We start from the raw sequence: 27,052 nt of genomic DNA on the forward strand, positions 1-27,052 counted from the left end.
CGATTGGTCAGAATGTTGAGCTTTATACAAAACACACTTAATTCTTACAGCACAATTAAAATGCAAACAATGATAAAAAACAACTTGAACCTGTCGGAATACAGAACAAAATAATATATTATTTAATTCTACCCATCAACTGTTCCAATACTGCCATATCCTATAAACAGATGCCTATTAAAGGCAAATTTAGCAAAACAGACTTCCCTCACTTACTATCTCCTCCAATCCAAAAGATGGGAACACCAAAACAAACAATCTCACAGCAGGGAGAGAGTTCAAGCTTTTTTCCTACGGCAGAGAGAGGTGACAGCTGTGCCTAGTAGCTTCAACACCAAACAATGCAACTTCAGTAACTGAAAGTAGCGCTGAGACCTTGGATCGGTGAGATCCAGACTCCACTTCCTCACGCTCTGGTCGTAATTTAAGAAAACCCAAAGTTATTTACTCTGCTTTCCATGGAACGTACACCTTGGCACCAGGTTGATAACATCCCGCATTAAGAGAAACAGAACACATCCTTCTTAAAGGGACAAGGTATCAGCCTTCCTCCCTGGGTTCAATGATACCGATACAGTTGGGTCAGCCTTCCCTCCCTGGGGTCAGGGACACAGACACAGTGGGGTCAGCCTTCCCTCTCTGGGGTCAGGGACACAGACACAGTGAGGTCAGCCTTCCCTCTCTGGGGTCAGGGACACAGACACAGTGGGGTCAGCCTTCCCTCCTTGGAGTCAGTGATACCGACACAGTGGGGTCAGCCTTCCCTCCCTGGGGTCAGTGACACAGACACAGTGGGGTCAGTGACACAGACACAGTGGGGTCAGCCTTCCCTCTCTGGGGTCAGGGACACAGACACAGTGGGGTCAGCCTTCCCTCCCTGGGTTCAGTGATACCGACACAGTGGGGTCAGCCTTCCCTCCCTGGGATCAGTGATACCGACACAGTGGGGTCAGCGTTCCCTCCCTGGGATCAGTGATACCGACACAGTGGGGTCAGCGTTCCCTCCCTGGGATCAGTGATACCGACACAGTGGGGTCAGCGTTCCCTCCCTGGGATCAGTGATACCGACACAGTGGGGTCAGCGTTCCCTCTCTGGGGTCAGTGATACAGACACAGTGGGGTCAGCCTTCCCTCCCTGGGATCAGTGATACCGACACAGTGGGGTCAGCATTCCCTCCCTGGGATCAGTGATACCGACACAGTGGGGTCAGCATTCCCTCCCTGGGGTCAGTGATACAGACACAGTGGGGTCAGCCTTCCCTCTCTGGGGTCAGTAATACCGACACAGTGGGGTCAGCCTTCCCTCCCTGGGGTCAGTGATACAGATACAGTGGGGTCAGCCATCCCTCCCTGGGGTCAGTGACACAGACACAGTGGGGTCAGTCTGCTCTCCCCTGGGTCAGTGACAGAGACACAGTGGGGTCAGTCTGCTCTCCCCTGGGTCAGTGACACAGACACAGTGGGGTCAGTCTGCTCTCCCCGGGTCAGTGACAGACACAGTGGGATCAGTCTGCTCCCCCTACATCAGTGACCCAGACACAGTGGGGTCAGTCTGCTCTCCCCTGGCTCAGTGACAGAGACACAGTGGGGTCAGTCTGCTCTCCCCTGGGTCAGTGACAGAGACACAGTGGGGTCAGTCTGCTCTCCCCTGGGTCAGTGACACAGACACAGTGGAGTCAGTCTGCTCTCCCCTGGGTCAGTGACAGAGACACAGTGGGATCAGTCTGCTCCCCCTACATCAGTGACCCAGACACAGTGGGGTCAGTCTGCTCTCCCCTGGCTCAGTGACAGAGACACAGTGGGGTCAGTCTGCTCTCCCCTGGGTCAGTGACAGAGACACAGTGGGGTCAGTCTGCTCTCCCCGGGTCAGTGACAGAGACACAGTGGAGTCAGTCTGCTCTCCCCTGGGTCAGTGACAGAGACACAGTGGGGTCAGTCTGCTCTCCCCGGGTCAGTGACCCAGACAAAGTGGGGTCAGTCTGCTATCCACTGGATCACTTTCATCTGGAAGGAAAAGGGCAGCAGCTACATGGGAACACCACCCCCTACAAGTTCCCCTCCAGACCACTCTCAATTCTGACTTGGAAACATATCGCTGTTCTTTTAGTATCATTGGGTCAAAGTCCTGGAATTCCCTCCCTAAGGGGCACATTGTGGGTCTACCTACATCACATGGAGTGCACTGAGTTCAAGAAGACAGCTCACCATCACCTTCTCAAGGGGCAACTAGGGACGGGCAAAAAACACTGGCCCAGCTAGTTCTGCCCATATTCCACGGGTCAATGAAAAAATATCATTCCACAGTCTGGGAACAATGGGATCGTCACTTTGGCTTCAATGAGGAGTTTTATATATTCAGAACGCGATGAATTTGTGTAGCCAGAGGTTTTACTGTGTTACTGATCTTCCCTCTGAACGTAGACAGCGTTGCTGCATAAATAAATCTGTTTGTACAACAACGTAACCTCTGCAGCATGTGACCAGCAACACTGAACACTAACAGAAACGGTGGGTAATCATTAGGGTTGATGCCTCGAATGACATAATATCAGAAACCTACAACATTGATTAAACACGGGAGGGTGAAGCTTCCAGAGATGGTGAAGAGCAGAATCACAGCTTTCCCTCTGCTTTCCATCTCTGGGTCTCTGCGGGTCTCTCCTTTGCTCTCACCCATCAACCTTTTAGTGATCAACTGGTCACTAAAATAGAACATCGGACATTACAGCACAGTACAGGCCCTTCGGCCCTCGATGTTGCACCGACTTGTAGAACAATCTGAAGCCCATCGATCTGACACTATTCCATTTTCATCCATATGTTTATCCAATCACCATTCAAATACCCTTAAAGTTGACAAGTCTCTAACTGTTGTAGGCAGGGTGTTCCGTGCCCCAACTACTCTGACATCTGTCCTATATCTATCATCCCTCAATTTAAAGCTATGTCCCCTTGTGCAAGCAATCACCATCTGAGGAAAACGGCTCTCACTGTCCACCCTATTGAACCCCTGATTATCTTGTATGTCTCAATTAAGTAACCTCTCAGACTTCTCTCTAGGATTGTGACAGAGGGATACCGAAGGAATTGCACAGTTCAAAAGGCTGCTCTGTTTTGGAGTGAGGTAGAGAGACAACTGATGCTAAGTTTAACCAAAGTACCACCTCACCTCTCCACATCTCACATCAGCCATCCAGCTAACTGTGCTAACTGAGCCCCTGCAGCACTGGTGGCTGGACGGCTGGTTTGTGATGTAGAGTGATACCAACATCCAATGTTGGATTTATTGCTTGGCAACGAACCAGGCCAGGTGTCAGATCTCTCTGTAGGAGAGCATTTCGGTGATAATGATCATAACTCCATGATCCTCACTAATCTCATGGAGAGGGATAGGAGCATATGGTCTGGGAAAGTATTTAACTGGGGGAGGGGGAATTACAATACTATTAGGCAGGAACTGGGGCATCTAAATTGGGAACAGATGTTCTCAGGGAAATGCATGACAGAAATGTGGAGGATGTTTAGGAGGACAGGTTTGTCCCACTGAGGCAAGGAAGGAATGGTGGGGTGAAAGAACCTTGGGTGACAAGGGATATGGAACATCTAGTCAAGAAGAAGAAGGAAGCATACTTAAGGTTGGGGGGCAAGCATCAGACAGGGCTCTAGAGGGTTACAAGGTCGCCAGGAAGGAACTGAAGAATAGACTTAGGAAATCTAGGAGGGGGCACGTAAAGGCTTTAGGAGGCAGGATGAAGAAAAACCCCAAGGAATTCTACACTGATGTGAGGAACAAGAGGATGGTCAGAGTGAGGGTAGGGCCAATCAGGGACATAGAACTTAGAACATAGAACATAGAAAAATACAGCGCAGTACAGGTCCTTCGGCCCTCGATGTTGCGCCGACCGAAGCCGACCTAACCTACACTAGCCCAATAACCTCCATATGCTTGTCCAATGCCTGCTTAAATGACCAGAAAGAGGGAGAGTCCACCACTGCTACTGGCAGGGCATTCCATGAACTCACAACTCGCTGAGTAAAAAATCTACCCCTAACATCTGTCCTATACCTACCACCCCTTAATTTAAAGCTGTGTCCCCTAATAACAGCTGATTTCATACGTGGAAAAAGGTTCTCACTGTCAACCCTATCTAAACCCCTAATCATCTTGTACACCTCTATCAAATCTCCCCTAAACCTTCTTTTCTCCAATGAGAAAAGTCCCAAGTGCCTCAGCCTTTCCTCATACGATCATCCTACCATGCCAGGCAACATCCTGGTAAACCTCCTTTGCACTCGTTCCAATGCCTCCACATCCTTCCTATAGTATGGCGACCAAAACTGCACACAATACTCCAGATGAGGCCGCACCAGAGTCTTATACAACTGCAACATGACCTCAGGACTCCGGAACTCAATTCCTCTACCAATAAAGCCCAGTACGCCATATGCCTTCTTCACAGCACTATTTACCTGAGAGGCAACTTTCAAAGATCTGTGTACATGGACACCAAGATCCCTCTGCTCATCCACACTACCAAGTAGTCTACCATTAGCCCAGTAATCCATCTTCTTGTTACTCCTACCAAAGTGAATGACTTCACACTTAGCTACATTGATTTCCATTTGCCACCTTACTGCCCAGCTCTGCAACTTATCTATATCGCGCTGTAACCTGCCACATCCTTCTTCGCTGTCCACAACTCCACCGACTTTCATGTCATCCACAAACTTGCTCACCCATCCTTCAAGCCCCTCCTCCAGGTCATTTATAAAAATGACAAACAGCAATGGTCCCAAAACAGATCCTTGTGGAACACCGCTAGTAACTGCGCTCCAAGATGATCCTATACCATCAACTACTACCCTCTGTCTTCCTTCCAGCCAGCCAATTCCTAATCCAAACCTCTAATGCACCCTCAATGCCATACCTCCGTAGTTTTTGCATTAGCCTGCCATGGGGTACCTTATCGAACGCCTTGCTAAAATCCATACACACCACATCTACTGCTTTACCCTTGTCCACTTCCTTGTTCACCTTCTCAAAGAATTCAATAAGGTTTGTGAGGCACGACCTGCCCTTCACAAAACCATGCTGACTATCCTTGATCACATTATTCCTATCCAGATGTTCATAAATCCTATCCCTTACAATTCTCTCTAAGACTTTGCCCACAACAGAAGTGAGACTCACTGGCCTATAGTTACTCGGGCTATCCCTGCTCACCTTCTTGAACAAGGGGACCACATTCGCTATCCTCCAGTCTTCTGGCACTATTCCCGTAGACAATGACGACATAAAAATCAAGGCCAATTGCTCCGCTATCTCCTCCCTAGCTTCCCAGAGGATCCTAGGATAAATGCCATCAGGCCCAGGGGACTTATCTATTTTCATCCTTTCCAGTATTCCCCAGACCTCTTCCCTACGTACCTCAAGGCCATCCATTCTAATCACTTGTGACTCAATATTCACATCAGCAACAGTGTCCTGTTCCTGAGTGAATACTGACGAAAAGTATTGATTTAGTGTCTCACCAATCTCCTTCGCCTCCACACACAACTTCCCACTACTATCCTTGACTGGACCGATACCTACCCTAGTCATCCTTTTATTCCTGACATACCTATAGAAAGCCTTTGGGTTTTCCCTAATCCTACCAACTAAGGACTTTTCATGTCCGCTTCTCGCTGCTCTTAGCTCTCTCTTTAGATCCTTCCTGGCTATCTTATAACTCTTAATCGCCCCAACTGAACCTTCACGCCTCATCTTTACATAGGCTGCGCTCTTCCCTTTTACAATGGATTCCAATTCCTTATTAAACCACGGCTCCCTCACAAGACCCTTTACTCCCTGCCTGACTGGTACATACTTATCAAGGACACCCATTAGCTGTTCCTTGAACAATCTCCACATATCATTTGTGTTCCTCCCTTGAATCCTATTTTTCCAATCCACACATCCTAAGTCATGCCTCACCGCATCATAATTTCCCTGCCCCCATCTATAACTGTTGCCCTGCAGTGCACACTTATCCCTCTCCATCACCAGAGTAAACGTCACCGAGTTGTGGTCACTGCCCCCGAAGTGCTCACCTTCCTCCAAGTCTAACACCTGGCCTGGTTCATTACCTAGAACCAAATCCAGTATAGCCTCACCTCGTGTTGGCCTGTCTACATATTGTGTCAGGAAACCCTCCTGCACACATTGGACAAACACCGACCCATCTAACGAAATCGAGCTATAGCTTTCCCAGTCAATATCTGGGAAGTTAAAGTCCCCCATAACAACCACCCTGCTACTTTCACTCTTCACCTGAATCATCCTCGCAATACTTTCCTCTACTTCTCTTGGACTATTAGGAGGCCTGTAGAAAACTCCTAACAGGGTGACCTCACCTTTCCTATTTCTAACCTCCGCCCACACTACCTCAGATGGCAGGTCTTCCTCCATCACCCTTTCTACTGCTGTAATACTATCCTTGACAAGCAATGCCACACCTCCCCCTCTTTGACCCCCATCTCTGACCCTACTAAAACATTTAAACCCTGGAACCTGCAACAGCCATTCCTGTCCCTGTTCTACCCACATCTCTGTAATGGCCACAACATCGAAGTCCCAGGTTCCAACCCATGCTGCAAGCTCACCTACCTTATTTCTTATACTTCTGGCATTGAAGTATACACACTTCAAGCCACCTTCCTGTTTACAGGCACCCTCCTTTGAGATCGATGCCATGTTCCTAACCCCCCTACACTCAAGGTCCTGTACCCTAAAGCTACAGTCCAGGTTCCCATGCCCCTGCAGAGTTTGTTTAAACCCTCCCAAAGAGCACTAGCAAACCTCCCCCCAAGGATACTGGTGCCCCTCAGGTTCAGATGTAGACCATCCTGTTTATAGAGGTCCCACCTTCCTCAGAAAGAACCCCAGTTGTCCAGAAACCGGAATCCCTCCCTCCTGCACCATCCCTGTAGCCACGCATTTAACTCTTCTCTCTCCCTATTCCTCGACTCTCTATCACGTGGCACGGGTAACAAACCAGAGACAACAACTCTGTTCGTTCTAGCTCTGAGCTTCCAACCTAGCTCCCTGAAAGCCTGTCTAACATCCTCACCCCTCTTCCTACCTATGTCGTTGGTGCCAACGTGGACTACGATCTGGGGCTGCTCCCCCTCCCCCTTGAGGACTCGGAAAACACGATCAGAGACATCACATACCCTTGCCCTGGGAGGCAACATACCAATCGTGAGTCTCTGTCGCCCCCGCAAAACCGCCTATCTGTGCCCCTCACTATTGAGTCCCCAATAACTATCGCTCTACCTTTCACCACCCTTCCCTTCTGAGCAATGGGGACAGGCTCCGTGCCAGAGGCCTGAACCTCGTTGCTTACCCCTGGTAAGTCATCCCCCCCACAAGTATCCAAAACGGTATACTTGTTCTTGAGGGGAATGACCGCAGGGGGTCCCTGCACTGGCTGCTTCCTCCCACTCCCCCTCACTGTCACCCATCTCTCTATAACCTTCGGAGTAACTACTTCCCTAAAGCTCTGATCTATGACCACCTCTGTCTCCCGAATGATCCGCAGTTCATCCAACTCCAGCTCCAGTTCCCTAACACGGTCTTGGAGGAGCTGGAGATGGGTGCACTTCTTGCAAGTGTAATCAGGAGGGACGCTAATGGCTTCTCTCACCTCATACATGTTGCAAGAGGAACATTGCACTGCCTTCGCTGCCATCCCTCTAAAAGAGAAACTTTAAAAACTCGATCTAAAGAAACAAACAAGCAAAATGCAGCACTTACCTGCTTGTCACAATGGGTCTTATTATTAGGTTAGAGGAGGAGGGCGGGTGGGAGGCTCTACCCCTGTAGTGCCTCGCGTTCCTCGCCTGCGCGCTTTTATAAGAAAAAAACCTTCTCAGGTAAGCTAGCGCGACAGTGGAGTGAACTTGTGCCTGGAGTTGGAGGAGGAGGTAATGTTGGTCCTCAATGAATACTTTGCTTCATTATTCACTACTGAGAGGGAACTTGATGTTTGTGAGGACAGCATAAAACAGGCTGACATGCTCAAACAGGTTGGTGTTAAAAAGGAGGATGCGCTGAAAGTTTTAAGGATAGCTAACTCCCCTGGGCAGGAAGGAATATATGCAAGGTTACTACAGGAAACGAGGGAAGAGATTGCTGTGCCTTTGACAATGATCTTTGTGTCCTCACTGTCCACTGGAGTAGTGCCAAATAATTGGAGGGTGGCAAATATTATTCCCTTATTCATGATAGGGAATAGGGTAATCTTAGGAATTACAGACCAGTCAGTTTTACTTATGTGTTGGGCAAATTATTGGAGAGGATTCTGAGACACAGGATTTATGATTAATTGGAAAACCATAGCTTGGTTAGAGATAGTCAGCATGGCTTTGTGAGGGCAGGTCATGCCCCACAAACCTTATTGAATCTTTTGAGGATGTGACAAAATGCACTGAGGAAGGTAGAGCAGTGGATGTGGTGTACATGGATTTTAGCAAGGCATTTGATAAGGTTGCCCATGGGAGGCTCATTCAGAAAGTAAGGAGGCAAGGGATACTGGGAAATTTGGCTGTCTGGACACAGAGTAGGCTTGTCCATAGAAGACAGAGGCTGGTAGTAGATGGGAAGTATTCAGCCTGGAGCTTGGTGACCAGTTATGTTCCATAGGGATCGGTTCTGGGACCTCTGCTCTCTGTATATTTTTATGAATGACCTGCATGAGGAAGTGGAAGGTTGGGTTAGTAAGTTTGCCAATGACATGAAGGTTGGTGGAGTGGTGGATAGTCTGGAGGACTGCCCTAGGTTGCAACAGGACATTGACAGGATGCAGAACTGGGCTGATAAATGTCAGATGGAGTTCACCCTGAAAAAGCATGAAGTGATTCATATTGGAAGTTCAAATTGAAATGCAGAATGCAGGGTTAAAGGCAGCATTCTTGGCAGTGTGGAGGAACAGAGGGATCTTGGGCTCCATGCCTATTGATCCCTCAAAGTCACCCAGCACCCCTCAAATTTGTGGAGGCAACTTTTGGCATGTTTGCTTTCATTAGCAGAGGGATGGAGTCTAAGAGCCGCGAGGTTATGCTGCAACTCTATAGAACCCTGCTTAGACCACACTTGGAATGTTATGTTCAGTTCTGGTTGCCTCATTATAGAAAGGATGTGGGAGCTTTAGACAGGGCGCTGTTGAGGGATCGAGTGTATTTCTCACTGGAGTGAAGAAGGATGAGAGCTGACATGATGTAGGTGTACAAGGTGATGAGAGACACAGATAGAGGGAATAGACAGAGATTTTTTCCCTGGGTGGAAATGGGTCATCATGAGGGGGGTGTCATTTTAAAGTGATTAGAGGAACTTTTAGGGGAGATGTCGGACATAGGTTCTTAACAGAGACAATGGTGGGTGTGTGGAATACACTACTAGCAGTGGTAGAAGAGTCAGATAGATTAGGAACAATTAGAACATAGAACATAAACATGACAGCGCAGTACAGCCTTCGGCCGTATGTTGTGCCGACCTGTGTAACTAATCTGAAGCCCATTTATCCTACACTTCCATTTTTGTCCATATGATTATCCAATGACCATTTAAATGCCCTGAAAGTCGGTGTCTATGACAGTTGCAGGCAGTGCGTTCCATGCTCCTACTACACTCTGTGTAAAGAAACTACCTCTGACATCTGTCCTATATCTATCACTCCTCAACTTAAAGCTATGTCTCCTCGTGCTAACCATCACCATCCGCGGAAAAAGCTCTCACTGTCCACCCTATTTAATTCTGTGATTATCTGTATCTCACAATTACGTCATCTCTCAGCCTTCTTCTCTCAAATGAAAAGAGCCTCAACCTTATCAGACTGGGTGGCAACTTTCAGGGATCTATGTACCTTGACGCTGAGATCTCTCTGCTTATCTACATTACCAAGAATCTTACCATTAGCTCAGTACTCTGTATTCTTGTTCCTCCTTCCAAAGTGAATCACCTCACGCTTTTCCACATTAAGTTCCATTTGCCACCTCTCAGCCCAGCTCTGCAGCTTATCTATGTCCCTCTGTAGACTGCAACATCCTTCAGCACTATCCACAACTCCACCGACCTTATTGTCATCCACAAATGTACTAACCCATCCTTCTACACCCTCATCTAGGTCATGTATAAAAATGACAAACAGCAGTGGACCCAAAACAAATCCTTGTGATACACCACTCGTAACAAACTCCAGGGTGAACATTTCCCACCAGCCATCACCCTCTGTCTTCTTTCAACTAGCCACCTTCTGGTCCAAATTGCTGAAACACCCTCAATGCCATGTCTCTGTATTTTGTGCAATTTAAGCAACTCTTTGATAGGCACATAGAAGAGAGAACAATAGAGTCAGATAAATGGTTGGCACAACATCGAAGGCTGAAGGGCCTGTACTATGCTGTATTATAGTATGTTCTATGTTAACAGCACATTTCAATCCCCACACTGGCTGAGATCATCATGAAGGCCCTACCTTCCCAACCTCGCCGTTCCCCTGAGGCACAGTGACCCTCAGTTTAAACTCACAGCCAGTCGTTTCTCACTAATGAGAGAGCAGCCCTATGGTCCACTGGGACTATGGCGATTTTACTGAAGGAATATATACCCAAGTCAGGATGGTGTGTGGCTTGGAAGGGAACATGTAGGTCATGGTGTTCTTATGCATCTACTGCCTTTGTCTTTAGGAAGGTAGTGGTCATAGATGTTGAAGATGATGTCTATGGAGCATTGGTGAGTCTCTGCAGTGTGTATTGTCAATGATACTCAGTGCTGCCAATGAGCACCGGTGGTGGATAGACAATGTTTTTAGATGTGGTGCCGATCAAACTGAGTACTTCATCATAAAAGAGAAAATGTTAGAGAAACTCAGCAGGCCTGGTGTAACTGTGAAGAGAGAAAGAGAATGAATGTTTCTAGTCTGACATGACTCCTGATCAGCCTGTTCTGAAGAAGGGTGATATTGGACTCAAAAGTTTAATTTTATGTATCTCTCCAAAGGTGTTACCAGATTTGCTGAATTTCTCCAGCACTTTCTGATTTCATTTCGGATTTTGAGAGCCCGCAACATTGTGCTTTTATATGGCTGCTTGGTCATGCTGGGATCCCATTTCTTGAGGGATCTTGGAGATATTTCCATCCAGGCAAGTGGGGAGTATTCCATCACACCACTGACGTGTGCCTTGGAGATGGTGGAGAGGCTTTTGGAGCCATCCCTCACTGCAGTGTTCCTGCCCCCTGAGCTTCTCTTATAGCCACAGTACTTACATTGTAAATCCATTTCATTTTCAGCTTAATGGGAACTCCCAGCTTGTTGATTGTGGGGGATTCAGCAAGAGCAAAGTCTTGAATGTCAAAAGGTGTTATCGATGTGATCTCTTCTTGGAGGTGATAATTGTTTTGCATTTGTGTGGCATGGATGTTAATTTCCATTTGTCAGCCCAGGCCTGGAACATAGAACATTGAACATGACAGTGCAGTACAGGCCCTTCGGCCCTCGATGTTGTGCCGACCTGTGAAACCAATCTCAAGCCCATCTAACCTACACCATTTCATTATCGTCCATATGTTTATCCAATGACCATTTAAATGTTCTTAAAGTCTACTACTGTTGCAGGCAGGGCGTTTTTTTGCCCCGACTACTCTCTGAGTAAGGAAACTACCTTTGACAGTAAAGCTCTGTCCCTTCGTACCAGCCATCTCCATCCAAGGAAAAGAGCTCTCACTGTCCACCCTATCTACTCCTCTGATCATCTTGTATGTCTCTATGAATTCACCTCTCAACCTTCTTCTCTCTAACAAAAACAGCCTCAAGTCCCTCAGCCTTCCCTCATAAGACCACCTCTCCATACCAGGCAACACCCTGATAAATCTTCTCTGCATCCTTTCCAATGTTTCCACATCCTACTTTTAATCTGGCGACCAAAACTGTATGCAACACGCCAAGTGCGGCCACATCAGAGTTTTGTACAGCTGCAACATGACCTCATGGCTCTGAAACTCAATCCCTCTACTAATAAAAGCTAACACACTGTGCGCTTTCTTAACAACCCTATCAACTGGGTGGCAACTTTCAGGGATCTATGTACATGGACATCGAGATCTCTATGCTCACCACACCACCAAGGATCTTGCCTTTAACCCAGTATTCCATATTCCTGTTCCTCCTTCCAAAGTGAATCACCTCACACTTTTCTGCATTACTCTCCATTTGCCACTTCTCAGCCCAGCTCTGCAGCTTATCTTTGTCCCTTTGTAACCTGCAGCATCTTTCTGCACTGTCCACAACTCCACTGACCTGGTGTCATCCGCAAATTTAATGAACCCATCCTTCTACATCCTCATCCAAGTCATTTATAAAAATGACAAACACCAGTGAATGAAAAACAGATCCTTGCGGTACACCAGTAGTAACTGAACTCCAGGATAAACATTTCCCATCAACAACCACCCTTACAGCTCACCAATCTCTGACGCAAAAAGCTAAATCACCCTCAATCCCATGTCTCCGTGCCTCTGTATTTTGTGCAATAGCCTGTCATGGAGACCCTTATCAAAAGCCTGACTGAAACCAATATACACCACATTGACCACCTAATATGCTGCACGATCTACCCTTCACAAAACCATGTTGACTTGCCCTAATCATCTTCATCCTTTCTGGATGATTGAAGGATGATTATAAATCTGAACTCTTATAACTTTTTCCAACACTTTATCCACAATCAAAGTAAGGTCTATAATTACCAGGGTTGTCTCTACTCCCCTTCTTGAACAAGGGGACAACTTTTACTGTCCTCCAGTCTTCTGGCACCATTCCTGTAGACAATGATGACATAAAGATCAAAGTCTCTGCAATCTTCTCAAATGGCTTTCCAACGAATCCTAGGATAAATCCCCTTCAACCCAAGGGACCTATCTATTTTCACACTTTCCAGAATTGCTAACATTTCCTCCTTATGAACCTCAATCCCGTTTTGTCTAATAATCTGGATCTCAGTATTCTCCTCGACAACATTGTCTTTTTCCAGTGTGAATACGAATGCGAAATATTCATTTAGCGCCTCTCCTATCTCCTCAGACTTCACACACGACTTCCCATTATTGTCCTTGACTGGTCCTAATCTTATTTTAGTCATTTTTTCATTCCTGATATACTGATAGAAAGCTTTAAGGTTTTCCTTGATGCGACCTGCCAAAGACTTCTCATGTCCCCTCCTGGCCCTTCATTGCTTTCATTTTTGGTCCTTCCTGGCTAATTTGTAACTCTCAAGCACCTAACTGAATCTTCATGTCTCATCTTTACATAAGCTTCCTTCTTCCTCTTAACAACAGATACAACTTCTTTACTAAACCATGGTTCCCTTGTTCCACCACCTCCTCGCTGCCTGACAGGTACATACTTATCAAGGACATGTTGTAGCTGGTCCTTGAAAAAGCTCCACATTTCAATTGTGCCCATCCTCTGCAGTTTCCTTTCCTAAATCTTGCCAAATCACAGCATAATTGCCTTTCCCCCAACTATATAACTTTCCCTGCGATATATCCCTGTCCCTTTCCATCACTAAAGTAAATATAACTATCACCAAAGTGCTCACCTACCTGCAAATCAAACACCTGCCTGGGTTCATGACCCAGTACCAAATCCAATGTGGCCTCGTCCCTTGTTGGCCTGTCTATATACTGTGTCAGGAAATGCTCCTGCACACATTGGACAAAAACTGACACATCTAAAGTACTCGAACTGCAATGTTTCCAGTCAATATTTGGAAAGTTAAAGGCCCCCAGAACAACGACCCTGTTACTTTCTCTCCTATCCAGAATCGTCTTTGCAATCCTTTCCACTACATCTCTGGAAGCCTACAGAAATCTCCCAACAGCATGACATCTGCTTTCCTGTTTCTACCCTCAGCCCATTTTACTTCAGTGGACCAGTCCTCATTAAATGTCCTTTCTGCCACCATAACACTGTCCTTGACTAACATAGCCACACCTCCCCCTCTTTTACCACCTTCCCTGTTCTTACTGAAACATCTAAACCATGGAACTTTAATAACCATTCCTGTCCCTGCTCGATCCAGGTCTCTGAAATGGCCACAACATCGAAGTCCCAGCCCATGCTGCAAGGTCACCCACCTTATTCTGGATGCTCTTGGCGTTGAAGTAGACACACTTGAAACCAACTTCCTGTCTGCCGCTGCACTCCCGTGACCTTGAAACCCTATTTAGGACCTCATTGTTCTCAACCTCCTGTGCACTGATGCTACAATTCAGTTTCCCATCTCCTGCTGAATTAGTTTAAACCCTCCCAAAGAGCATAAGCAAACCTGCCCCCAGGTTAGAGTACCTCTCTGGTTCAGGTGTAGACCATCCTGTTTGTAGAAGACCCACCTACCCCAGTCTAAGCCCCAATTATCCAGGTATCTAAATCCCTCCCTCCTGCACCATCCCTGTAGCCACATGTTCAACTCTTCTCTCTCCCTATTCCTTGCTAGCATGTGGCATAGGTAACAAACTAGAGTTGACATCTCTGTTTGTTCCAGCTCTAAACTTCCACTCTAACTCCCTGAATATCTGCTTAAAAACCCCATCCCTTGTCCTACCCATGTTATTGGTGCCTATGTGGACCATGAGTTGGGGCTGTTCCCCCTTCACCTCAAGGATCTCAAAAACACGATCTGAGATGTCATGAACCCTGGCACCTGGGAGGCAGCACATCAACCATGATTCTCTCTCGTTCCCACAGAATCTCCTATCTGTCCCCTCACAGTGAATCCCCCAATGGCGAATGCTCTGCTCCTCATTCACTTCAAACAACAAAGAGCCAAAAAAATTTACAGCCCAAGAACAGGCCCTTCGGCACTCCAAGCCTGAGCCAACTCAAACCTACTGTCTAAACCTATCGCCCAGTTCCTAAGCACCTGTATCCGTCTGCTCCCCACCCTCTCAGGCATCTGTCCAGTCGCATCTTAAATGAATCTAACATACCTGCCTCTACTACCTCTGCTGGCAATGCATTCCAGACACCTACCATCTTCCGTGTAAAGTACTTGCCGTGTGTATCCCCCACTTAAACTTTTCACCTTTCACCTTGAAAGCGTGACCTCTCATTATTGAATCCTTCACCCTGGGAAAAAGCTTATCTTTATCTACCCTGTCTATACCCTTCATACCCTCAATCAGGTCCCCCCTCAATCTTCTTTTTTTCTAATCCTTCCTTTCTGAGCAACATGGACAGATTCTGTGCCAGAGACCTGTGCCCCATTGCTTACCCATGGTAAGTTGTCCCTCCCCAGCAGTAACCAAAACAGTATGCTTGTTATTGAGGTGAATGGCCACAAGGCAACTCTGCATTGTCTGCCTGTTCCTTTCTGTCTCCTGACTGTAATCTACCTTTCCCTTGTACCTGAAGTGTGACTCCATCCCTGTGACTCCTCTCAATTACTCCCTCAGCCTTCTGAATGATCCGAAGTTCATCCAGCTCTGTGCCCAGTTCCCTAACGCCGTTTCTGAGGAGCTGAAGTTTCCAGGATCTTGCTGCAGAGCCACATGGAGTGCTTCAGTATCTAAGGAGGGAAGAATGCTGCTGAACATTGTGTGAGTATTAGCAAACCCTCGGGCTCATGACATTCTGCCTGAGGGAAGGTCAGTTATACAGTCACTAAAGATAGTTAGGGCTAGGACACAATCTTGAGGACCTCCTGCTGTGAGGGCCTGGAGCTTAGATGGCTGACCTCAACCAACCGCACCAATTGCTGTGGGTCTGGAGTCACACGTAGCCCAGACAAGACAAGGACAGCCCTAATCCTTAAAGGGCTTTAGAGAACCAGATGGGTTTCAACAACAATTGGCAAGGGTTTTATGGAAAGATAAGTGAGAGGAGGGTGGGGGTGGGGAGAAAGTAGCATAGTGTACAATAGGTGAGTGGGGGAGGGGATGAAAGTGATAGGTCGAGGGCGGGGGGAGGGTGGAGTGGATAGGTGGAAAAGAAGATAGGCAGGTAGGACAAATCATGGGGACAGTGCTGAGCTGGAAGTTTGGAACTGGGGTGAGGTGGGGGTAGGGGAAATGAAGAAACTGTTGAAGTCCACATTGATGCCCTGGGTTGAAGTGTTCCGAGGCGGAAGATGGGGCGTTCTTCCTCCAGGCATCTGGTGGTGAGGGAGTGGCGGTGAAGGCGGCCCAGGACCTCCATGTCCTCGGCAGAGTAGGAGGGTGAGTTGAAATGTTGGGCCACAGGGCGGTGTGGTTGATTGGTGCAGGTATCCTAAAGCGCTCTGCTAGGAGGCGTCCAGTCTCCCCAATGTAGAGGAGACCGCATTGGGAGCAACAGATACAATAAATGATGTTGGTGGATGTGCAGGTAAAACTTTGATGGATGTGGAAGGCTCCTTTAGGGCCTTGGAAGGAGGTTCAGCAACAAACCCATGAGTGTATAACTCCTGCTCTGATTTGTCTTTTCAAAATAGAGCACCTCACATTTATCTAAATTAAACTCCAACTGCCACTCCTTGGCCCATTGACCCATCTGATCAAGATCCTGTGTACTCTGAGGTAACCTCCAATTTTGATGTCATCTGCAAACTTACGAACTACACCTGCTATTTTCACATCCAAATCATTTATGGAAATGATTAGATTCCTTACAGTGTGGAAACAGGCCCTTCGGCCCAACAAGTCCACACAGACCCTCCGAAGAGCAACCCACCCAGACGCATTCCCCTACATTTACCCCTTCACCCAACACTACGGGCAATTTAGCGTGACCAATTCACCTAACCTGCACATCTTTGGACTGTGGGAGGAAACCGGAGCACCCGGAGGAAACCCACGTAGACACGGGGAGAATGTGCAAACTCCACACAGACAGTTGCCTGAGGCAGGCATTGAACGCAGGTCTCTGGTGCTGTGAGGCAGCAGTGCTAACCATTGTGCTACTTGCTTCTCACTTTACTTGCTTCTCACTGATTTCTAGGGTACACCTCATCAGGTCCTGGGATTTATCTCACTTTATGCATTTTGAGATGTCCACTGTAACATGATGAAAAGCAGTGGACCCAGCACTGATCCTTGTGGCACACCATGGATCACAGGCCTCCAGTCTGAAAAGCAACGCTCCATCAACAACCTCTGTCTGCTACCTTTGAGCCAGTTCTGCATCCAAATAGCTAGTTCTCCCTGCATTCCATGATCACTAATCTTACTAACCAGTCCACCGTGAAGACCCTTACTGAAGTTCATGTAGATCACAGCCACTGCTCTGCCCTCCTCAATCCTCTTCACACGCACAGAGTCATGCCGACTGTCCCTAAACAGTCCTTGCCTTTCCAAACATATGTAAACCCTATCCCTTAGGATTACCTCCATCAACTTTTCCACCATCAATCAGGCTCACTGGTCTATAGATTCCTGGCCTATCCTTACCACATTTCTTAAATAGTGGCACCCTGTTAGCCAACATTCAGCCTTCCAGCGCCTCACCTGTGACTATCGATGATACAAATATCTCAGCAAGAGGCTCAGCAATCACTTTACTTGCTTCTCACTGATTTCTAAGGTACACCTGATCAGGTCCTGGGATTTATCTATCTTTATGCATTTTGAGATGTCCACTGTAACATGAACATTTTATAAGATGTCATCATCTCTTTCCCCACATTCTACATCTTACATGACCTTTGCCACAGTAAACACTGATGCAAAATATTTGTTTAGTATCTCCCCATCTCCTGTGGTTCCACACATAGGCTGCCTTGCTGATCTTTGAGGGCACTGTTCTCTCCCCAGTTAATCTTTTATCTTGAATATATTCATTGAATCTGTTTGGATTCTCCTTACCCCGATTTGCCAGTGCTATCTCATGTTCCATTTTTGCCTTCCTGATTCTCCTCTTAAGTATATTCCTACTGCATTTATACTTTTCTCAGGATTCACTTGATTTCTGCTGCCTTTACCTGATATATGCTTCCTGCTTCTTCTCAAATAAAACCTCAATTTCTCAAGTCATCCAGTATTCCCTGCACCTACCAGCCTTGCCTTTCACCCGAACAGGAACATACTGTCTCTGAACTCTCATTATCTCATGTTTGAAGGCTTCCCATTGTCCAGCCCTGTGTAGCTTTGAGTGTGAGTTTAGAGATACAGACTCGATGGAGCGAAGGGCCATCTCTGTCCTGTATGATGTCATCATTCTATGGTTTTGAACTGAAGGTTCTGATTATTTTTGTCTTTGTTTTGAGAAAATGTGACCGAGTGGAAGTTCCAGCTGAAGGTGTGGTCAGTGTCAGCTTCAGGTTCTGTATTAGAGTGCTCATTCACAGAGAGAATTTCCCAAATCAGTTGTATTAACAAGGAAAGCTGTGGGATAACAGTGTGCAGGAGAACAGCTCTCAAAAACTTCAACAGCATGAGGCATTGAACGACTGAATTACCTCAGCAGAACGAAGGTCATCACTGAAAATAATATGAAAAGATACTTCGATAATGATAGGATTGATAGTAAGTGAAACATTGCAAGTATTGTTACTTGAAAACATGAATGTTTGAGACTTAACAGTATCAGATCAATCCAGCCTTTGGGGTATTCAAATATAGCTGTAAATCTCAATGCTATCATCATTAAAATAAACCTGTTCTTGTAACTTGTTTGTTCAAAATGCGTTAAAAAATTTGAAGATATAATCACGGTTTCCCAGTGGAGATACCACACAATATAAAATAAAGTCTCTGGAACTGTGTCAACTCCATCTCTGAGAGAATTCTCCAATTCCGACAGATTGCCAGTAGCAGGAAGGGAAAGGTTGTATCATAAACAATGAAATGCATCTTCTCAGGGAAAGGATCGGTAGAGTGTATGAGACCATCCTTGCTGTCGTTGGTGTTCCTGGTTAGTGTTTGAACAACTTATATAAACCACTGCATTGAATTATCCTTATTTCTATAGGTAACTGATAAATTATTATATTTCCATTTAGCAAGGCAAATCCTGATGTCAGACGTTAGTGTACTCACTGACTGAGTTTAAAGTTTGTCAGTTTGGAGGCTCCTCAGTAATGTGCAGCATTGTGTGTTTCCCTATACTGTGCAGAATGGGTTAACACTGAGGCCACATTGATGGAGTTTGGCTGAGCACCAGCCCTGGCTGGTCTATAAAGTGTTTCGGAAGACCACCTTCTGCGGTAGTTCACAGCCTCCTATCGGTCAGATGGGTTTTGTAACAACCCACGTCGTAGGACACCTGGTTTTTCCCATTCCTTGCTGGAAAGGGATTGTGTTGGTTGATCTTGCTCAGGCAGCTCGTTCCAAATGGGAGCTCAGATACAGGAGGGTAATGGGTGGGTTCAGCAGGTCATTAGGAATTAGGAAATAATGGGGACTGCTGATAGGGCGATGTGCTGGAAAAGGCTCAGCAGGCAAGATTACATCTGAGGAGCAGGCGAAATCGACTGCTGCTGACCCAAAAACATCCTGAGTATATGAGTGTGTTTCTGTGAGTAATCTGTTGCACATGTTCTTCCCTCTGTCCTTTAAAAGAGCAAATGAATCATTGAGAGAGATTCTTTAAACTTCATATAACATGGAAAAACAATTATCTTTGTGTCATTACTTACAGCCTGGGCTCACGCACAGAGAATGTTTCATTCGTGACTTTAAATCTATTTTTTCCTTTCTCTTACAGTTAGTGTCGTGGTGATTGTAATCTTAGCTCGGGGCAAATGTGGTCTTTCTGTGTGCAGCACTCGCTACCTGGTGGCCATGACAACGTCAGATCTACTGTTCATTTTTTTTATATCATCCTTCACCAATTTCGAAAATATTATTATCCACTGTTTTTCCTGCAAATCACTCCTGTTTGTGGTGTTATCTCTGCCCTCAACCGCTTGAGCATTGATTGTTCTGCATGGTTCACCATTGCTTTTTCCTTTGATCGATTTGTTGCCATTTGTTTTCATGAGATGAAAACTAAGTATTGCACAGGGAAAACTGCAACCAGGGCTCTAGCAACAATCTGCATCTTCTTTTGGTTAAAGAACATTCCCAATTCCTTTGTGTATTACCCTGGAATGATTATCAACAATGTTCCATGGTACTGTCATATCAGGCCTGGTTATTATTGTGACCCTCGGTGGAGAAGTTTTAAATATTTTGAGACTTTTTTAACACCAATGTTCCCATTCACTTTTATTCTCTTTATCAACATTCTGACTGTCAGACATATCTTCGAGGCTATTAAGGTGCAGAAGGAACTGAGAGGTCAGAGAAAAACAGAGAATGATCCTGAGGTAGAGAGCAGGAAGAATTCTGTGATTTTACTCTTTGCCATATCTGCCAGCTTCAAACTTCTCTGGTTGTTGCATATTTTATGTTTCTTTAATGCTGGCTATTCCTTGGATTCTGTTTCTTATCGTCTCGTTGCTCAGATTGGATATATGCTGAGGAACTTAAGTTGCTGCACAAATGCCCTTATTTATGTGGTATTAAATATATGAACATAATCCATCAGACTTGTAAAGAATAACAGAGACCTGAATGCAGAGTGAATCTCACTCTCATTTACAATATCAAAGACTCAGAAAATGATTCTACAAATCACACGAACAGATTGTAATGTCCAAAGACTCCTCTGAAACTTTAACATGTCGACCAGTCTATCCTTTTCTATAGCTATTTAAAAACTAATCGAATAGCAGTTAGTGCTCCCCCACTAATACCTCTGTCACTTGTCCTGCCTTATTTCCTGAGATAAGGTTGGGTTTTGCCCCTTGTCATGGAGGGCTGCCTTCATATTAATTGAGAAAGTTTTCCTGATGACACCTAGTAAGTTCTCCAATCCATTGCCAGTCTATATTTGGAAGGTTAAGATCCTCTTTTCTTGTAACCCTATCAGTCTTAAAGCCTTTGGCAAGCTCTCTTCATATTTTCCCCCCAATTTCCTGCTGAGTATTGGGGGAGCGGGGCTGGAGTATAATCCCAACAAAGAGATCACACCCTTCATTTTTCTCAGTTCCATCCATACAACTTCACTGGATGATCCATCAGGAATATCCTCTCTAAGTATTGCCATGACGTTTTCCCTTATCAAAAACACCACTCCCCTCCTCTCTTGCCTCTCCTTCCTATAAACAGTGCAGGTTTACATCTGAACACAGACATTGTGGTTCAGAGGTAGGGACACTGTCACTGCACCACAAAAGCCCTCACAAATCAGAATTAAACCACAGAGAACATTCATAGCACCTGACATAATAAGAGACATCAATGTTCGAGTGTCTGTGTAACGGCGACCACTGGACCAAAACATAACATCTTCCATCACAAAGTGCAGGGAGTAACTCTCACCCAGATCTACAAAGCTTCAATAGTTTAAATCACTTATCAGGAATACTAACATGGCAAGAATCATTTTGAATAATTTATTGATAATTCCAAATGTTTTCAGCGTTGAGGTAATCTGTGTTTTCATGCTGCAGTCAATCTCTCTCCATCAAACACTGGTGTCTCACGTTTCCCAGCCCTTTAACCGATACCATGGAGGATCACCTGGGGATTGTGAGGTGCCATCACTCTTCAAATTAGTGTTTCATTCAAATGTGAACAAACAGATCATGACAACGCACATTAAGTGCACACGTAAATATACATGTATTTCTAAAGCTGAAAATGTGTTGCTGGAAAAGCGCACCAGGTCAGGCAGCATCCAAGGAGCAGGAGAATCGACGTTTTGGGCATGAGCCCTTCTTCAGAAATTAAGTTTTACAGACTGGACAATTCTGATCACATTAATTAATGAAATCAGAACTTTCATTCCACAAGCAATATTGTTTTCCAATCGAACACTCCCATCTCTAAATCTCATTGTGTTCCAAAGGTATCCTTCTCTCAAGAATGCCCACTCAATAACTCGTTCCCTCAGTGAGCTGGATAGCTGGTTTACAATGGAGAGGCACACCAACTACATTGGTCCTATTCCCACATTAGCTGATGTTACCATGAAGGACTCTTCCTCTTACCCTATGGTGACCCTGAGGTGACACTCAGCACCAGTTACCCCTCTCCGATGAGGGAGTTGTGTGTGACCATGGCCTTGGAGAAAAAGAGATGATACCAGAGGGTGGTGTGAGTATGACTGGTTTAAAGCTGTGTTTGACTGAGTGTGACATCAAGGAGCCTGAGCAAAACTGGAGCCAATGGAAATCGAGGAAAACTCTCTGCTGGTTGGAGTTGGACCTGGCACAAAGGAAGAAGGTTGTGATTGTTGGCGGTCAGTCATCGCAATGAAAGAACATTTCTGTTGGAGTTCCTCAGGAGAATGTCCTCGGCCCAACAATCTTCAATAGTTTATAAATGTACATCCCTCCATCCTAAGGATGTTAGCCAATGTTTGCACAATGTTCAACAGCATGTGTGACTACTCAGATACTGAAGCAGCCCTTGCCAAGTGCAGTAAAACCTGGATAGTATCCAGGACTAGGAAGAAAAGTGACAAAGAACATTCGTGCCACATAAATGCCAGACACTGATTATCGCCAACAACAGAGAATCAAACCATCATGCTTTGATATTCAATGGGGTTACCATTGCTGAATCCCCTCCTGCCAACATCTTGGGGTTACCATTGACCAGAAACTGAATTGTACTCGTGATATAAATACAGTAACAACAGAGCAGTTCAGAGGCTCGGAATACTGCGGTGAATAACTCACCCCCTGATCCCCCACAGATCGTCCACCATTTACAATACACCAGTCAGGATTGTGATGGAATACTCCCCACAGGCCTGGATGGGGGCAGCTCCGACAGTATTTCAGAAGCTTGGCACCAGCCGGGATAAAAGACCCCACTTGATTGCCACGACATCCACAAACATCCAAGTTATTTTCCCCACTGACCCACAGGAGCAGCAATGTGCACCAGCGACAAGGTGCCCTGCAGAAATTCACAGAAGCTCCTTAGACAACGCTTTCCAAACCCACAACACATTCTCAACAACCACTAGGGATGAGCAATAATTGCTGGCCCAACCAGTGATGCCCAGGAATGGATTAGAACTCATTTAAAATGTTATGCAATCACAACCAATGGTGGGCACTTGGTTTTAGGTTTTGTGAGTGTAAGTTGGTTGGGTCCAGGCAGTAACCTGTTTGTTGTGAAGACTTGAAGAGAAATGCTGTCTGGAACAATCTGTCAGTCTTTCAGAGGCATGGCCTACATACATAACATCACACAGACACTGACCTTCATATACCAGATTACTCACACGGGAGAGAGGTGGAAGCAATTTAAAATGCATTTGTATCTGGACTGAAGATTATTTGGAAACACAATTAAAAATATTGTCATGAAAACAATTTGGTAAGGAAGTTATTTCCAAATGAGACATTTTCAAAGTGCTTGAACTTCATGGTAATTTGATCTGGGTGTGATTACCAGGCACGTTTGTGCTCTATGTTTTCAACAGATTTCAGTCTGAAAATTGAAGCAAACAAATGGGTGGACCTGTGTGTATTTGACAATTAAAGTGGACGCGGTTAGTATTGAGGAACAATCGGACATGAAAGGTTATCTCTGATTTCTCTTCACAGAGCTGCTGAGCTTTTCCAGCAAGTATTGTTTTTTTTCTGATTTAAAGCATCTGCAAGTTTTTTTGGATATGGTCAAAAAAATGGATTAGAATTCAATAATTAGACTTTGCTCTTGAAGGTCAGGACAATTTTGAAATCAATGACATTCTGACTTGAGTCACACACAAAGATGTTGGCTGGGAATAGGCCAGATTTCAATGTCGATGCACAATTCTGTTTTGACACTGAAGGTGTGGAGCCGACATACACTGGTATTGGTTGATGAGGGATTCAATGTAAGACCCATGTGATGCAGTATTCCATCAACTTTGTAATACCTTCATTAAGGATCTGGTCCAGGGTGCAGAATGACAGAGCCTTTATTGGTCAGTACATTGAGTGTAGGAGTGTGGCTGTACATGACATTAGTTAGGCCACTTTTAGAATACTATATTCAAATTCTGGTCTCCCTGCTATAGGAAAGATGTTGTTAAACTTGAAATGTTGCGGATGAAATGTATAAGAATGTCACTGAGGTTCGATGGTTTCAGCTATTGGAGGCTGAGAAGTGACCTGTTGCTGAACAAAGAGACCTTGGAGTGCAGGTTCAAAGCTCTCTGAAAGTGGAGTCGCAGGTAGATAGGATCATGAGGAAAACGTTTAGTATGCTTTCCTTTATTGGTAAGAGTATTGAGTACATGGGTTGGGAGGTCATATTGCAGCTGTTCAGGACATTGGTGAGTGTTGGAATACTGCGTACAATTCTGGTCTCCTTCCTATCGGAAAGATGTTGTGAAACTTGAAAGGGTTCAGAAAAAATTCACAAGGGTATTGCCAGGTTTGGAAGATTTGAGCTATAGGGAAAGGCTGAACAGGCTGGGGCTGTTTTCCCTGGAGCATTGGAGGCTGAGGTGTGACCTTCTAGAGATTTATAAAATCATGACAGGCATGGATAGGATAAATAGACTAAGTCTTTTTCCTGGGATGGGGGAGTCCAGAGCTAGAGGGGATAGGTTTAGGGTGAGAGGGGAAATATATAAATGAGATCGAAGGGGCAACATTTTCACGCAGAGCTGGAGTGAGCTGCCAGGGAAAATGGTGGAGACTAGCACAATTGCAACTTTTAAGAGGCATCTGGATGGGTATATGTATATGAAGGGTTTGGAAGGATATGGGCTGTGTGCTGGCAGGTGGAACTAAATTGGGTTGGGATATCGGCATGGACAAGTTGGACCGAAGGGTCTGTTTCCATGCTGTACATCTTTATGACTCTCTGACTCTATGACCTCAGAGAGGTTTGCTAAATCATGAACAGCATGGATAGGGTGAAGAGCCAAGGTCTTTTCTATGGGGAAGAGGAGTTCATACTGGTGCGCAGAGGGTTAAGGTGAGATGGGAAAATTTAAGATGGACCCAAGGGGCAACTTTTCACAAATAGAAGTCAGTGCGTGCATGGAATGAGCTGCCAGAGGAAGTGGTGGAAGCTGGTACAATGACAGCATTTGAAAGGCATCCGGATGGTTATATGAATAGGAAGGGTTCAGAGGGATTGGGGCCATGTGCTGGCAAATGGGACTGGATCTGTTCAGGGTGAATGGGTTTAACAGAGCAGTCTGTGTCCGTGCTATGACAATTTAACTCTCAGTCATCAGCATAGAGAAAACTGTGAGACATGGTTGTTGGTAGATCATTTGTCTAAAGGTTGAAAAGTGTTGAGATCAATCCTGTGTCCAACGCTTGGACAGTCTGCCCCATGCACTTCCTACCTTTAATAGAGTCATAGCGTCATAGAGATGTACAGCACAGAAACAGACCATTGGTTCAACCCTTCCATGCTAACCAGATACCCAAAATTAATCTAATCCCATTCGCCAGCACTTGCTCCACATCCCTCTAAACTCTTCTTATTAATATAGCCATCCAGATGTCTTTTATATGTTGCAATTGTACTAGCCTGCTCCACTTCCTCTAGCAGCTCATTCCATACACACGTCACTGCAAGAATAAAATTGCCCTAAACTCCCTTTTAAGTCTTTCCCCTCTCACCTCGTACCGACAACATCTAGTCTTGGAAATAGATATTGGCTATTTCCCCTATCCATGTCCCGCATGATTTTATAGATCTCTTCAAGGTCACCCCTCAACCTTCAATGTACCGGGGAAAATAGCCCCAGTCTATTCAGCCTCTCCCTACAGCTCAAACCATTCAAACTTACAACAGTCTTTGAAAGATTTTCTGAACCCTTTCAAGTTTTATAACATACTTCCTATAGCAGGAATTGAATGCAGTATGTCACTCGTGAACTAACCAATCACCTTGACAGCCACAACATGATCTCCAAACTCCTATTTTCAATGCACTGACAATAAAAGCAAGCAACACCGGCAATGCAAAGTAGAGAGAGTAGGAGCAGACAGTGTGAGGGAGAGAGAGTGGGAACAGGCAGTGTGAGGGAGAGAGGGTGGGACCAGTCAGAGTGAGGTAGACAGAGAGTGGGAGCGGGCAGTGTGAGAGAGAAAGTAGGAGCGGGCAGTGTGAGGGAGAGAGAGAGAAAGGGAGTGGGCAGTGTGAGGGAGAGAGAGTGAGTGGGAGGGGGCAGCGTGAACGAGAGAAAGGGTGGGAGCCGGCAGTGTGAGGGAGAGAGAGAGGGAGAGGTCAGTGTGAGGAAGAGAGAGATTGGGAGCGGGCAGTGTGTGGGAGAGAGAGACTGGGACCGGGCAGTGTGAGGGAGAGAGTGGCAGCGGGCAATGTGAGGGAGAGAGACTGGGAGCCGGCAGTGTGAGGGGGAGAGTGTGGGAGCGGGCAGTGTGAGGGAGAGAGAGTGGGAGCAGGCAGTGTGAGGAAGGGAGAGAGAGGGAGCGGGCAGTGTGAGGCAGAGGGAGTGCCAGCGGGCAGTGAGAGAGAGAGAGAAAATGGGAGCGGGCAGTGTGAATGTGAGAGAGTGTGAGTGGCAGTGTGAGGGAGTGAGAGTGGGAGAGGCCAGTGTGAGGGAGAGAGAGACTGGGAGCAGGCAGTGTGAGGGAGAGAGAGACTGGGAGCAGGCAGTGTGAGGGAGAGAGAGAGTGGGAGCGGGCAGTGTGAGGGAGAGAGAGAGTGGGAGCGGGCAGTGTGAATGTGAGAGAGTGTGAGCGGCAGTGTGAGGGAGAGAGAGTGGGAGAGGCCAGTGTGAGGGAGAGAGAGAGTGGGAGCGGGCAGTGTGAGGGAGAGAGAGAGGGAGCGGGCAGTGTGAGGGAGAGAGAGAGGGAGCGGGCAGTGTGAGGGAGAGAGAGGGAGCGGGCAGTGTGAGGGAGAGAGAGAGGGAGCAGGCAGTGCGAGGTAGAGAGAGAGTGGGAGCGGGCAGTGTGAGGGAGAGAGAGAATGGGACCCGGCAGTGTGAGGGAGAGAGAGTGGGAGCGGGCAGTATGAGGGAGAGAGAGAGAGCGAGCGGGCAGTGTGAGGGAGAGAGAGAGTGGG

General features: G+C 46.2%; 1 long non-coding RNA gene across 1 annotated transcript in view; it reads left to right on the forward strand.

Annotated features, from left to right (window-relative positions):
• Window positions 1-23,351, forward strand: part of LOC140481964 (uncharacterized) — a 32,510-nt gene extending 9,159 nt beyond the window's left edge. Inside the window, exons 2-3 of the long non-coding RNA XR_011961639.1 lie at window positions 15,491-15,634; window positions 19,716-23,351. This is a non-coding gene — a long non-coding RNA (uncharacterized lncRNA). The remainder of the gene's footprint in view (window positions 1-15,490; window positions 15,635-19,715) is intronic.
• Window positions 23,352-27,052: the final 3,701 nt, after the last annotated feature.

The sequence above is a fragment of the Chiloscyllium punctatum genome, chromosome 10, assembly GCF_047496795.1.
Source record: "Chiloscyllium punctatum isolate Juve2018m chromosome 10, sChiPun1.3, whole genome shotgun sequence".
NCBI classification, from domain to species: domain Eukaryota; kingdom Metazoa; phylum Chordata; class Chondrichthyes; order Orectolobiformes; family Hemiscylliidae; genus Chiloscyllium; species Chiloscyllium punctatum.